The 15,741-nt window shown below is 40.7% G+C and overlaps 1 pseudogene; it reads right to left on the reverse strand.

The window, feature by feature from the left end:
- Positions 1–12,936: 12,936 nt before the first annotated feature.
- LOC149144237 (F-box protein At5g46170 pseudogene) lies at positions 12,937–14,830 on the reverse strand (annotated as a pseudogene).
- Between the last annotated feature and the right edge of the window lie 911 nt (positions 14,831–15,741).

Genomic DNA, 15,741 nt, shown 5'->3' on the forward strand with positions numbered 1-15,741 from the left:
GATCAATGTTGCAGGTGCAAAGGGAATTAGAGAGGTGCGACTTGGCAGTTGGCAGGCGGATTTTCAAGAAGGAAATCGAGACTCAGAGGGAGTCTAGCAGAGAACTTCCAGACGGGAAGTAGAGACTCAGAGGGAGTTGAAGAGAGAACTTCTAGAGGGAAGTAGAGACTCGGAGGAGTCAAAAGGAAGAGTAGAGAGATGGCCATGAATGGATTGAGGGATCAGGATAGGTTGGAAAAGGCGTCCAACTTTGTCATCTAGAAGGCCAGGATCCTATTTGTTTTGTGTTCCATGAGTGCTCACGTACCTCTAGAGAAGAGGTGGGAAGACATTGAGTTGTAGTCAGGAAGACTACAGGTGATGAGGGGCAAGATCTTTGAGGTACCCAAACTCTTGGATCAGATCCTTGCTACGGGAGCCTCAAAGTGAGAGTAGAAGGACTGGTGGATGTTGATAGAAACGGATGCAGATGAAGAGACAGAGAGTGCTACAGTGCAGGATGGTACAAAGAGGTTTGCAGTGGTGCAAGAGGCAAGGAGTTGTTGTAGCAGTGTAGAGGCAATAGAGGGAGCACTTGGTAGCAGCAGAGAGAACTTCAACATCGGGAGCGTTTCTAGCCTGACAAGGATGTCAGTAGTTGGGTGGATGAGTTACTTACTTCTCAGTAACTGAGTTGTAGTGCAGTGGCGGTTAGTAGTATCACGATGTATCATGATGATAGGGGGTTGCAGTGCAGATGCAGTGTTGGGAGAAAAGACCAGTAGCAGCACAGATGCAGAGGGAGCTGCCTTACGGATGCAACATTGGCAGAGCCATGGGTAGTAGTACAAGATGCAATAGTGCAGAGGATGTTGGGTGGGGAGGCCTAGCATTAACACAAGTACTGATGCCATATAATTAGAGTGATGCTCAATGTGGAGTATTACTAGAGCATAGTCCTCACTAATAGGGAGTGTTAATTTGGGGTAGTATTAGATGTGATCTAGCCATGAAAATTGGTGGAGAGTTTAAAGCACATGAGATCTCCAAGGGCCAGAAATGGTTTGGGCAGATTCTACCTGGTTTGGGAGATATTAAAATAATTAATATTTTTAATGGAGTTCCTAAGTCTAAACTTAGGAAAAAAAATATTAATGGATATTAATATAAAACTGGGTTAGAAGGTTCCAAAAGACATGGATCAAGCCAAACCTAATCTTAGCCGTTAATTAGAGATGTAATCTTGGCCATTGAAGGACCAACAGGAAAAGTATAAGAGGAAGATTGAGGGTCAGTTGGAGAACACACTAGAGTGATTAATCATTCGATTTTCTAGAGTGAGGTTTGTTAAGAAAAGTCAAATTAGTGATCAGTTTGTAGCGAGGGGTAGTCAATACTAGACAGAGAGGTAGAGATAGTGTTGAGAGACCAACGCAGAGGTAGAGAGGCAAACGTAGAAGCTAGAGCAGGCCACACAAAGGCTAGTTGAGACAGTGTAGAGGCCAGAGGGCTTGCGTCATCCATGCGGAGGGCAGCGAGAGTGATGAGGAAGGCCCTAGAGGCTGCACAGTGCCTCAGAGGGCTAATTCAGAGGGCTTTGAGGCTAACGCAGAGGCTAGGAGGGCTGACGCAGTGATTCAGTGGTGCTGGAGAGGGTTTCGTGGGCAGATTTTCTGAATATCTTCTTCTAAATAGAGAGGTATTACTATCGGTTATTTTTCTCTATCGGGTGAGCTAGTTTGGCACCCTGTTGTACTCAATGATATACTGCATAATAATAAAACCCTCAAAATTGCTACACCGGTTTTCCCAAGTTGGGTTTTTCTGGGGATGAGTTGTTCAAAATTAACGGTGTCACTTGTGTGTTTGCTATTTATTTCAGCTATTGATCTGTAGATGGTTAAGACTTTATTGTGTTTATTTCGATGTTTATATGTTTAAATAACTTGTTTGTAGTTAACAAGTAGGAGAAATAAACCAGAAGAATATAGATAAAATTTCTAACAGTTAGACTTAGAAATTTCAACATCCATTAGTACTTAACTTATTTTGCAGACAATGTTTGGATTGTTTGCTAACTCTTGTGTGGCAGATTTTGAAGAGCAACTTCCCACAACATCTAAAAATTGTTTGCAGGACCTTTGGCTAGTGTTGAGGGTTCAATTTCCAAGGATTCCATGAGCCCTTTTGTGGCTTATTTTGGCCAAGTCGAGTTCACTAGAGGGCTACCCATTTTCTTCTCTAAGCCTTGGACATTTGGAGGAAACTCACACTTTGTCTCCCTTGCATAAGTTTTGTGAGATCCTGTCACTACTTTCTCAAGAAAGGAGGTCTAGTGTCCAAGTTTCAAGCAATTATTGTGAAGAATCCTTGAAGTTTAGTTGAGGACTTTGAAGGGTCCTCTTCTCATTGTAATATTAATAAAATATCTAATTTTCTTGTGCGAGCTTGGGATTTATCCCATGGTATCCTATCTCCCCATTTAGAGGGAGGCTTCTCTTGGGTGGATTGAAATTTACATGGTTTAAGTTTTCATACTTCATTCACTTACATACATGCTTTAATTGGGAATTAACACAACCTAACTATCACATTTAATTAAGTTAAGGTTTGTTACAGTTTCATCTGAGCTTTGCATTCGCTATCTCATTGTTGCGTGAAGCTACAAGCTTACACTTTACTTTGGGCAATTCATCCTTTACATGCAAACATTTTATATTCTTAACAAACTTTGATTTTTTTCCATTTACCTTGGTAAATTGTTTCACGAGCACTTGAATACATGCTTCATTTTTATGCTACATTGTTATCTTGAATATTGGAGCAATTTATTGTCATTGTTTATTTGAAACAAATTTTACATTCAAGCAAATTACTTGTATCATTTTAATTCATTAGCACTTGTAAGCTAATTTTATTCCTCCAATTTAAGTTATAATTGCAACTTATATTGAACACTATTCCATTTTCAAGAATTACAAATTAATCTTTTTGAAGCATTTGCATGTAGCATTATTTTATTTTGGGGAAAAACTTACATGCATTTCATCTAGGCATTTTAGTATAGGAAGGCCCCAAGTCTCATTAAAATTTTATCTCCAACATAAGTTGGTTGAAGTAGACATCTTAGGAATCCTCTACTCCTCATTGTGAGATCCATATCTTTGGGCGAAGGTGAGGTTTGAGGGTTGAAGAATTAAATTGTAATCTTGTTGTAGACATAATTAATAAAATTAACCAAGAGCACTTTCCATTGCATTTACTTTACTTTTTTCTTGATGGTTTGAGTTTTCATATGCAAGGTCTATTCTGAAAGCAAGTATTGTAATCATTTCAAATATGTGCTTTATTTTCATGCTTCAAGTCTAATTGCATATTTATGTCTTGGTTTAGCACTTCTTTTCTTTTACATTTCCAAGTTAAATAATAATTTTTGGGTTTTGGCAAGATATGTTTCACATGTTTTGATTTATAAAGAGTATTATCTCAAAAACATTTTGTATCTTACATATCTTGTGCTAACAATTTTTGTTTACATTTTTGGGTTACTTTGCTTTCTCTTTTGAGAGCATTGCATTTTACTTTGAGCAAATATATCTTTTAATTGCTGAGCAAATTATTTATAAGGCATTAGTTTTATGGTTTTTGACATTTTGTCATATGAATGATTTCCATTGTTATTTCAAGCTGCTCACTTCATATTTACTCATAAATCCTTAAAAGTAATCCAAATTAGCTTTCGTCCTAGAACCTCATATCATATTTTAACTTAATTTTTCATTAGGGACCACCCCCCCAGCTAACCTAGGAGATAGCTTAAACGGAGAGAGAGGGGATTTAGTGTAACAAGCCCTTCTCTAAGTTCCCTACTACTAACCACACCTTGTGGGGTTGAATGTTTTTCTCATTGACTTGTAGGTAAGTGTAGGTGGCAGTGTCAACATAACACAACCTATGCTACAAAAACTAACACTCCCTCTTAGTGAGGAATGTGTTATAGTGTTGCACTCCGTGCCACATCGTGTCTCTGCATCATCTCTTGTCATGTTGTTGATGTCTGGCCACACTGCCCACCAACCACTACACAACTCTGATATATGCTACATTTGTGCTGTTGTTGACCCTACTGTACTGCTGCCAACACTGCACTACAACTCCCTCTCATCTGTTGTTGCTGCAACTGAAACATCTGCAACTCAAAAGTATCCAAAATACTAAATCAATTGTGTTTAGTATGATGCATCCGTCTTTCGATTATTTCACTACAACTAGCCTCTGCATTGTCCACTAAAGACGTTGCGCTGCTGCTGACTCTGCGCTGTGCCAACTGCACTGCTGCCAACTTTGCACTGTGCTCCCCAACATCTCACTGCTACTAGTCTCTGCAACTATCACTCTGGAATCTGACTGCATAAACTGTCATTGATCCATCTTGCTATTGAATACTGTGGGCCCACGTAGCTAGGTATTGATCCATGAGGTGGACTCCTCAAGGACCTTGCCCAATTTCTATAGTTCTTATGGACTACAACACCAAATATCCCCACCTCACTCATGGAGGTATGTATGCAAACATTGCGAAGTCTTCCTCCAACCTGGACGAAAACCCGTCGATCTCTGTAGAAGTTGCCTACTGGTCCTACTTCTCCTCCTTGTCATTCTTCTTGAGAGGACACTAGGTATTGTAGTGACCAAGTTCGCCACACCTAACGCACTTGACCCTAGATAGGTCCTTATTCCTCTTTCTCTACTCCCTCTGCCCCTGATTGGGACCCTTTGATGTGAGGGCCACATTATCCTCATCCTTCACTACCTTCGATATGTTGTTGTTGCCACTGATGTAGCTCTTTAATCGAGCTTGTCTCAACTCCTCCTATTGCAAATCGGCCCACATCCTGTCCCTCTGGTAGCTTATCTCTACCTAATATGCTTTGGACAAAGACCTGCCACTCATCTGAGACATTGTTGAGTGCCAATTGCACTAGCTCTGTGGGTTGAGGCACTGCCCCAACAACTGTCAGCTGCTCTCGGACCTCCTAAATCCTGGTAAGGAAGGGATTTATGCCTTCCCCCTTCTGCATCTGGATGCATCTAAGCTTCTCCTCAAGAAACATCTTCCATTGCTTGGAAGTTCCCTGCTTTAATGTGGAGAGAGCATCCCACATCTGTTTGGTAGTATCTTTTCCAGCTAAGTGTGAGACCATATGATCCCAGACTCCATCCAGGATCAATTGCTTCACCCGCACCATCTCCTTGTATTCTTTCTGCTCATTTGCATCCTGGGGAACTGTCACTACATTATCAATGTAGGCTTTCAGGCCATATTCATCTAGAAGGAAGGACATCCTTTCCTTCCAGATGATGTAGTTGGAAGCTCCACCCAACCTATCCTGATCACGAAGCCTAGTAGTGACCATCTCAATGAACTGTTAAAAACTTCCTCTTTCCTTCTACTCAGTTGTTTCTCTCCTTTCTGCACTCCCTTCTGGAGTGAGAAGATCTTCTCACAACCACTGTCAATCTGCAAAGAAAATTGAACTTGAGACTAGAAGTTCCCTGGGGAAATTTTTCCCTCTGTGTGTGCTCTTCTCTCTTCAACCCCAATGTTGGCTCTGCTTTAGCAGACTACTGCAAAAACCACTGCATCAAGCTATAGATTTATCCAATGAAAACTCTGAGCTACTCCCTCTATCTTTGGAGTCACTCGATCTGGAAAGATCGAAGTTTTTTCACCCCTCACTCAAAAAAAATCAAACCTCCACAAGTAACTCGGCCTCGTGGCAGAATGACTATGCTTCCCTTGGGAATTTCGGCCTACTGCCCACTCTGAGCAGCGAAATTCCTTCTTTCACTTCTGAGCTCTTCAGCTAATCAGCTACACTCTGATACAATGTGAAAATTCCAATACCAGAATCCTATTGCAGCAATTGATGTTATTTCTCATGATTGTTAATTAATTATCAACTTTATTGCTACAAAAAAAATCAAAATAAATACACTACAACCTTAACAACTAAAATATTGTGGAAAAATAATGCATTGGAAACTGAGAAATGCTCACACAAACACATAAAAAATAACACAATTACTTTTGGACAAAAGTCCTTGGAAAAACCCAACTTGGGAAAACCGGTGTAGCAACTAAGTGTTTTATTATTAAGCAGTAGTGAGAAATTCTAAGTACAACTAGATGCCGAAATATGACAATCCTAAAGAGAAAAATACTGCCAAAAATCTAGTGAAGAATTTTCCTCACCCCACAGGCAAACTCCCGGCACGACTTGCCTTCAGAAATTCGGCCCTCTAACCCTCTGTGTTAGCCTTTGCACTGCTTTGTGCAGCCTTCTAGACATCTAGCCTCAGACTGGTATCTAATTAAGTCTTTCTGCTTTCTGATGACTAGAAAGATGCTTCTCCTGCACTTTGGGACTCCTTCCCGGTCACTGGAATTGAAGACACTCTCCCTCTTAGTAAATCGATCTTGCCTCTAGAGGTTGTTGCACTACCCCATTGTCAACCTCTCTGTTGCTCTTCTTCCTCTGTGCAAATTCATTCACTGGATCTGGAATGCCTCCTCCAGCTTCACTGTCTCTGCCCCTCTCTCACTGCTTCGATCTTTGACTCTCTTCAGCAACTAATTGCTGCTACTTTGGAAATGAATTTGCCAAGAAATAGAATTGCTCAAGTGTCTTCTCCATCACCACATCGACCTCCCCTTAGAATCCTTTGTTGGAGCACAAACGACCAAGATTACAACATAATATATGGCTAGGATTATCTTTGGGTTGATCTATGTGAGTTTCTAGATGACTCTCGCATTGATTCATTAATACTGATTAATTAACCATATTACGTAAATTTAGACTTAAGAAATATTTAAAAACTGGTTAATAATATAATTAAGTTATTTCTAGGTGGAATTTCTAGAAACAATTTTAAGATTTTGGAGATCTCATGTATTCTAGCCTCTCCATTAAATTTCGTGGCTAGAACACATCTGATGCTACAAAAACTAACATAGATAACAAAAACAAAGAACTAGCTACAACTATAAAATTCAAGCATGCACAACCATACAAAAATAAACATTAAAATGTGGGCAAAATCTCTAAGCCATCGTATTAATATAATAAATTATGAGTACAATAATTGTGATAAAAGAAACCTGCTCTTGCTACAACAAGCAATGTCAAAAGCAGGTGTCAAATCAATGGCTCCAAGTGTCAGAAAAGATCCTAGAAGAAACTGTGCCCTGCTTTGTGTAAACTGCTGCTACAACTAGAAACAACCCTGCATTTGACTCTCAGAAGTGCCCATAATTTTTTTCCAATTTTTACTGGAGTCTCCCCACATAAAAACCACAAAAAACTAGAAAGAGTTTGGGAATATTTTATCGACCACCTGGAACCCAAAATTTAAATTCACTCCTCCCAACCGGTTGCCAAATAACTCTACTGTTTGGGGTATCAAAACTCCAAACATTATGCAAAATTAGGAGCAGACTCCTTGATGCTAGTCCAGCAAAACCCATAAATGTTTTGGGCTAATTCCAACCTCCCAGAATTACCCAAAATTTAGTGTTATGCCCTCCTCTACTGGTTCTGCGTCACCCTCAAGCTAATGCTACGAATTTGGCCCTATTGTTGAAATTTCTAAGTCTGACACATCAGAAATCCCTACGTCCCTGGGAAAACCCAATGCGGGAAAACAGGCACAACAGATATGAGGGTTTTATTATTATGCATTTTCTGAATACAACTAGGGTGCTAGAAATGGCTCACCCTTTAGAGAATTTCCTTCGCAGAACTACCTCTCCTCGGAGACAGATATTTTGGCTGATCAAAAATCAAATGATTGATTCCATGACAACTTCGACAGTTCCTTAGCTAGACAACGAAAGATGCTCGAAGCTTCTCTTTGGAAATTCTTCACCCTCCAGGGACTGCGTCACCCTCTTCTGCTCTACGTCACTTGGGTCCCAATGATGATCCAACCCTCGAGCCCATCTGGAAAACCACGGCCCCTGCTGAACTATGCTCTCGATCATGGATGTATCCAACAACCTAGTCAACTCTATCAAGTGCCAACTCAATATCTCTTTCCACCCAACCCCATGAGAGGGATCAAATGCAAGAGTCCTCGAGTACATATCAAGTCCATCATGCGAGTGTTGCACCCTATGCAACTCAAGTCACCTCGTCTCACTAGTCTGGTCATCATATACAATCTGTCTAGGTAACCCAACCAATCTCCTTCCAACGTGTAGAGGTAACCTAACAATATTGCATGCCCCATCTATGTAATCCTAGATAGAGCTATTTTCTGGAAGGACTGCAACTTTGTTAGCCACCTCCGCATTTATCTACTCCTCGTCAATGGAAGGTCCAACAGATGATTTCCCATCCCCCTCTACTATGGGCACAACATGAGTCTCAAGTTGTCCCTAAACAAGTAGCTCATTGAGCATAACATCTTCATCTAGCTCACGCTCCTCAAGGTGCTCTCCATACTGTTGTAGGTAGCTATCATCTGAGAACTCTGTCACGGATCTAGGTGCCTTTGTGCCCATCATCACCTCACTAATGGATGTGTCTCCCGGCTCCACCCTAATCTATTGTGGGCTGCCATCACCTAGAAATCCAGACACGGTCCTCGACACCTCATCAATGGATACCTCAACAAAAGATCGCGCCTCATCAATGACGGACTCTGCATCATCAGATGGCTCTATGGGTGTATGCTCTAGTTTCTCCATCAAGGTTTCAACTGGTGCTATCAAAGAGGTCTCCAACAATGGTGATTCCTATGCTACACTAGGTATATCAATGTGCTCCTCATGACCCCGTGTACCCTTGGCCTCCTCCTTAGGCCCCTGATGTGTAAAACTAGGTCTCCACCAGCAAAATTGTCTCCTTGACTCACCCTCTAATTGTCCCTGGCCTGCTTGCTCATTTTTAGGAGATTTGGTGCCCTCATTCTGTCGGTTTTCCCCACAGGTGTAGATGAATGTACTCCCACAGCTTTTGCACCTCTAGTGTCTCTGTTGTTAGGACAAGGATGGATCTGGTCTGACACCTTCCTCAACTGATCTAACCTCGCATTGTTCTAGTGGGTTCCATGTAGAATTCCTGCATACTGAATCTTGCTTGAGCCATGGGTGGTGTATGGTGTAACCTGTCACTGTGCATACATGCCCAAATCTCCCATGATCTTACTGGTTATGCACAGCTGGGCCAAGATCATGCTTTGATACCATTGTAATGTTCCAAACTTGGATAAAAAATGATATCTAAAGCAAAAAAAAATACAACACCAGAAATTTTAAAAATTCAACAAATACTCATAAAAACTCTAGAAGTAAGAACCAACTGGGCCATTTTATTAATCCAATGGAGCAAGTACAATAGTATGAAGAAATGAAATTGGGCTTGCCTCAATGGCAAGCGTGACAAAGCCGAGACGATAAAACAATAATCTCAAATGCTGATAACAACTGCTCCAATGATACTCTATGCTGCCCAAAAAACTACATTGTTGGCTGGAAAGGAACTGCGAGAAACCCCACCTCCGGTCCTAAGAAAATGCTGCAAAATTAACCTTAAGCTCCCCACCAAAAACCCAGAAAAACACATAAAAGGTTTGCCCTATCTCTAAGTCAAACTCAAACCCACAAAATGGTGCAAATTCCCCAGCTAACTAGCTATTCGCCTTGTTATAAGAATGAGGATTTCATACCCAAAAATCACCTGGAAAAATCCGAAATTTTAATCACAAAATCCCCTCGCAAAACCTGAAAAAACTTAGAAATAGTTTGGTCATATTTTGACCTTCCAAAATTGGCCCCCGGAAGGCCCTACGCCCTCAAAAACTGCTGAAACATACTGCCCATAAATACACCTCCAAAATCCTCCTCAAACACTCCGGAAAAGTAGCAATCACCTCCACTAATGCTTTCCTTTTCTCTCCCAACAAGGATCAACCTCAATGGTTGAGTCTCCGCCTCCCACGTGTGCCCAATCTCTTCCTTCTGCACTGGCCCAAGAAGTGCGAAATCCCTACTAAATGATAAGACTCTCCTCCAACCCAAAAAATCACCAAAATGGAAGAAAATCACTAGAGCTTCTCTCCTAGAATTTCTCCTAGCAAAATCTCCCTTGGAGAATGTCAAAATCACAACTTGGTTTCTCTTCTTGCATCCTCCAAAAATATGCACCACCTGGAGACACTGAATATAAATGCTAGAAACCACACTAAAAATCACCTCCAGAATATTATGGATGAACCTCTCTACGGTGGCATTTGAAGTCACCCGAAGAAAGGGTGAGTTTTCCACTTGGAAAACTCTTTGCTAAACAACAAGATACCCGACTAAGCAGCTTGAGCAACTGAGAAGAAATTCGATATGCCAAAGATGATGAAATGAGGAGAGTTGCCTTCCTTTTCTAGATTTCATGGAGCACTTTTCCCTCCATTTTCCCTCCCATCGTGGGTCCCTCACTTAACCATCGACTTCCCCTCTCATACAATTCGAACTAGGGAGTTTGTATTCTCCTAGTGTGGGTGGCCCCAATGTGTAACTTAACCACACCAAAATAACTTCTACTAAAGTCTAAACCTCCTAATAAAATCAAATGGGCCTCATCACCTTCAAAATTGGCCCCAAAATGTAGTGATTAATTTTGTTCCAAAATTAATTTAGGAAGGGACATTACACCATCTGAGGTTCCTAACTCTACTTGCAAAAATTCCAATCTCTAGAAAATTATTGTGTATAATCTAAAATGGTCTCAATTGATTCATATTGCAATAAGGAACATAGAAACATTATCAAACACAACATGCAACCTTTGGAAACATGAATTGGAAACCTGCTAAATATACCACAATCTTATACTATCCCCCTAGAAGTGCGGATCTCTGAAACTCTAACTCTGTAATGTAACTGAAACCTTGTAAACTAAAATCTAACAACTCTATGTTGATTTCTGGTAGCATCGGATGTGTTTTAAGTCTTAAATTTTGCAGGGAGGCTTGGGCACATGTATTCCAAAGAACCTAGAAAGTGTTTTGAGAAATTCCACCCAGAGAAAATTCTATTAAAATAACTAATTATTTTTAATAGGACTCTAAGTCTAAACTTAGGAAATTAAAATAATTAATGGATATTAATATAACTGTTGGTGTAACTTCTAGAAGAAGACGAGGATCAAGCAGAAATGATCTTAGCCATTGATTGGCTTCTAATCTGGGTCGTTGAATGTCAACGAGAAGACTATTTAAGGAGGCTTGAGGTCATTTGGAAGACACACCAATTGTTGATATGTCAGATTGAATTGTTGAGCCATAGAACAACGCAGTGATTTCGTGGTGATCATGCAAAGAGGGGCAAAGATAGCTTTGGCTGGAGGATGTTTCCGGGAGCTAAGAATATGCAACAGAGAGGTAGAGGAATATGCAGAGGAGGTAGCGTAGTGCCCAGTAAGGGTGACGTAGAGCCAGGAAAGGATCACGTAGAGCAGCGCAGAGCCTTCCATGTAGAGGTCCGAGATTTTGTTGGGGGTTTGACGTTCTTAGCCGGGAGGGCTGAAGTCGAAGCTCCTGAGAGAAAATCGATCCAGCAGAGAGGTGATGCAGCCTCAAAGATAGTGACTTAGGTCCACACAGTGACTGCATAGGGGCAGCGCAAAGGTAGCTGGGGACTCGTTGATTCAGCTGCCAGATCAGTCGGGACTTACAGTGTAGAGTGAGGTAATCTCACTAATTTCTTCTACCAAGTGATATTCTTTGTAACTGAATTGCCAGGAAGGCATCCAAAAGTTTTATTCAAATTTACTATTGCTTGATAAAGATAAAATTGCATACACTCAAAAATATATTCTATTGTTTTTAATGAGGAAATTTACACACATATTTATGCAAGAAATAGTCTCAAGATAGGAATTCTATCTTAGACGTACAGTAGTGTGGTTGAGAGATTCTCTCAAGCACACACTAAACTAGGAGAAACTAAATTCCTATTATATAGGAACAAACTCCTCAAATGGAGAATTACAACCATAAACAAGTAGGAATTAATTATTTCTAACTCCCCCCCTTAATGACTACTTGTCATGATAAAATCCACCACCATCAGGCGAATTTCATGTACAGAACCTCCAAAACACAATCCGCCTCCCTCAGACAAATCCACAACTTCTCCGATCTGCCTCCTCTCACAAATCATCAAACGAAGATAAGGATTCCCGCGGATCCCCTTCTACTCATACAATTTAAAAAATCATCTGTCTGAGCCAGGTGTTCTGCGGTCCACCTACTCAATTGAGCACAAATCTCTCGTGTACACACAGCTACAAAGGCAAGCAGAGAAAGATTCACTCAACTTGTCAAACAACACATTGACATCCACGATTCCAGCCACAAAGGCACCTCAAGCCACATAGGCGATTCTGCCACAAAGGCAAGCACTTCATCCACAAAGACTTTATAGACGGTTTCTGGCTCACCACCAACCCTCACTTTACAATGACGAAAGATGGTTTCAGGATGACCATAAACCATTACAAAGTGGTTTTAAGATCACCATGAACTTTCAGATGCCTTTAAAACTTACATTTCATACCACATTTTGGAGTTTCTAGGTACATACAATGACCATTACAACAACTGGTCTTGCTTATAACATGCTAGGGAGTTTATTCCACAAACCACACTAACTCAAACAAACATCTATTTTGTTGTCCACCATAAACGTTGTCAGTGCTCCTTTATCTCATCTGTTCATTGTTCTCATCTTGGGCATCTTTGTCAAGTAAATTCTTGGAACTCCATGCTTATCCTATCATTTGTTAGAGTAATGAATTCTAACAAAACAACTTTACCTACATTGAGTTAGCTAGGCTCAATAAGGCTCAATAATATTTAAACATGATTCCAAGAAACTAAATAAAACATGAACTCTTCACATTAATTTATTTTTCTGCCCAACGAATTCTCCACAGGAAGAACTGCCCCGTAGGCTATCCAGAGCTCCACAGCCTGAAAAGCCACCTCGAACTTGTCGCAGGGAATGGCCTCTGAATTGGGGTATGCCATCTGAGCCGCGACTTCTTTGTAGGGACCAGGCACACTCTGATAAGCCACATGAAGTGGGGGGCAGAGATATTGCGATCCGATCCTTCCTTGATCTACACTGACATATCAAAGATCTCGTCCTCTGCATTGATGTGGTGCTTGTAAATGACCCACAAGAAGTGGTAACGATCGAGCAGGGGATTCTCGCTATCGCCTTTCCTTCTCAATAGCCAGTGCTTTTCCTTCTATTCCATCCTGAGAAAGCTGAAAGGGACATGCCATAATTCCCGCATTATTTATTAAAATGTTCAAAGGAAGATTCAAAGATTTGAATTTCGAAGGGAAATCCCAAACAGATGCCATAGAACTCAAGCAGGGGCCAGGAAAATCTAGGGAAACATCGTTCAATCGTGTAGTGAAGGGAAACTCGCACAGCTGTTGTTTTCCCATAAATAGCATACCCTGACCATCGCAATCAGTGAGAACAAGGCTCTCTAGAGAAGGGCGATCGCAAATGATCTGTTGTAGCAGAAAATGCCTGGCAGAAGCTGCAATGAGAGAGCTTATCGTCGAAATCACACGCAACTTCGAACCCCCATTCATGTAGAACAGTTCTGGAATGCCGCCACCACTGCCATTTCCATTATTGCCATTGTCGTTCCCATTGCCATCTTCCACAGAGACCAAGTTTTTGCCATCGACAACACTTTCTGCCTCCGAATTATTAAGACACAGATTGCTCTTCTTCCCCTTCTTTGCTAGGGACGAGGCTCCCAGAATCACACAACTCTCCAGCGTGGTCCCAAATTCAGCCTTCCATTTCAAGAGAACCCCATCCTCGATCCCCAATTCCCCACCAGGTAACTCGATCCTCAGATGCTTAATCTCCTTAAATTTCCTCAACACTTCACCAAGCGAATGATGCGAAATATCCTCTAAAATAGCCCTCTTGTGTCCCAGAAACTGTTGCAAAGCCTACAAGGGCTTAACAATACTCCCCAGCACAAATCTCATCAGATGTCCAAAAATCCCCTTACCCTTAACATTCAATCCACTCTCGTCCCCAGATATCATGCAATCAACCTTAACAATCACGTTATCCACCTGTGGAACCAGGGTATTAAACCTCTTACAAACAGCACAACACCTCCCCAGAGACTTAATATCATCCAACTTATTAAAGATCAGTAGCAGCAAAGAATCGGGTAGCCGATCCATGTGATCATCGCTATCGCTCATTTCAGAAACCCTAGGCCTTCCTCCCATCTGTGAATAATTACGAGGAGAGAACTCGAGATACATAATGATATATGCCTCTAAATCTATCAGCCTACTGCTAAGTGTGTCGATTTATATGTCAAAACCCCGGATCCTATACGCAAACTCCACTATGCAGATCCACACATACAGGCTCCTTGACCAACCACATAGGTAATGCGATCTTGGCAGCAGCTGTTTCAACGGCTGTGTTTCCTTCGGCCGGCAACAATAGCAGCTTCGACTTGGAGTCGACCAAATAAAATTTGAATTCCTCGACAATATACGTCGTGTTGAGTGGTGCTAGAAATAATTACATTGAACCTCCACAACACGGATTCGGATTCACCACACCGCCACTGTGCTTTCCAGGGAGCTGGTTACCAATGCCACCTCCGCGCTGTATAATCGATGATGGACAAACTCAAAAACTAAAAACAAATACTTCTCAATTATTTCCCTCAGCCTAGGAAGGGCCAAGCCTAGGAGGGGCCAGGCCCTCACGGGCTCTGATACCAAGATAAAATTGGAGACACTCAAAAATATATTCTATTGTTTTTAATGAGGAAATTTACACACATATTTATGCAAGCAATAGTCTCAAGATAGGAATTCTATCTTAGACGTACAATAGTGTGGTTGAGAGATTCTCTCAACCACACACTAAACTAGGAGAAACTAAATTGCTATTATGTAGGAACAAACTCCTCAAATGGAGAATTACAACCATAAACAAGTAGGAATTAATTATTTCTAACTAATAATAAAACCATCTGATCTGTTGCACCGGTTTTCCCGCATTGGGTTTTTCCGGGGACATTTGTCAAAAAATAACGGTGTCAATGTGTTGTACTTTCTTTCTTGCTTAGTTTCTTGTTTCCACATATAATTTAATTAAATGAAGGCTACAATGTAAGTATTTTGATATTTGTCGTAGAAAACTACAAGTAATTTGTTTAAAAAAAATTAACAAATAGGAGAAATATCATCAGTTGTTGCAGTAGGGATTCCAGTTTAAGAATTGTCACACTCTGGTGTAATGATGATGCCCATAGAACCCACAGAGAATACATCCATGAACTGTATTTTTTGCACAATCAAGATGGACTAAGAAGTTTGCCCTTATCCTTAACGTGCTCACAAACAATAATGAACGTAACTGTTAAATTCAGCATGAGTAAATTGGTGTTAACCATTATGGCATATTTTGTAAACATTGTATGACAACTAAAGTTTGAACTATGAACTTTGAAGTAAAGTTTGTATTGTTGCATGCATAATACAATTGTTTGGTAATGATTATGATGCTCTCTTTCATTTCATGGTTGATGTTATCAGTTACAGTTTGTTAATGACAAATCTTATTTGTTGAAACTTGAACACTGCTATTATGGTCGATGATTTGATGACAATGTTACAACTACTATATGATTG

This window comes from Pinus tabuliformis, chromosome X (genome assembly GCF_031772625.1).
Source record: "Pinus tabuliformis cultivar Carrire ecotype Pingquan chromosome X, CPIR1, whole genome shotgun sequence".
NCBI classification, from domain to species: domain Eukaryota; kingdom Viridiplantae; phylum Streptophyta; class Pinopsida; order Pinales; family Pinaceae; genus Pinus; species Pinus tabuliformis.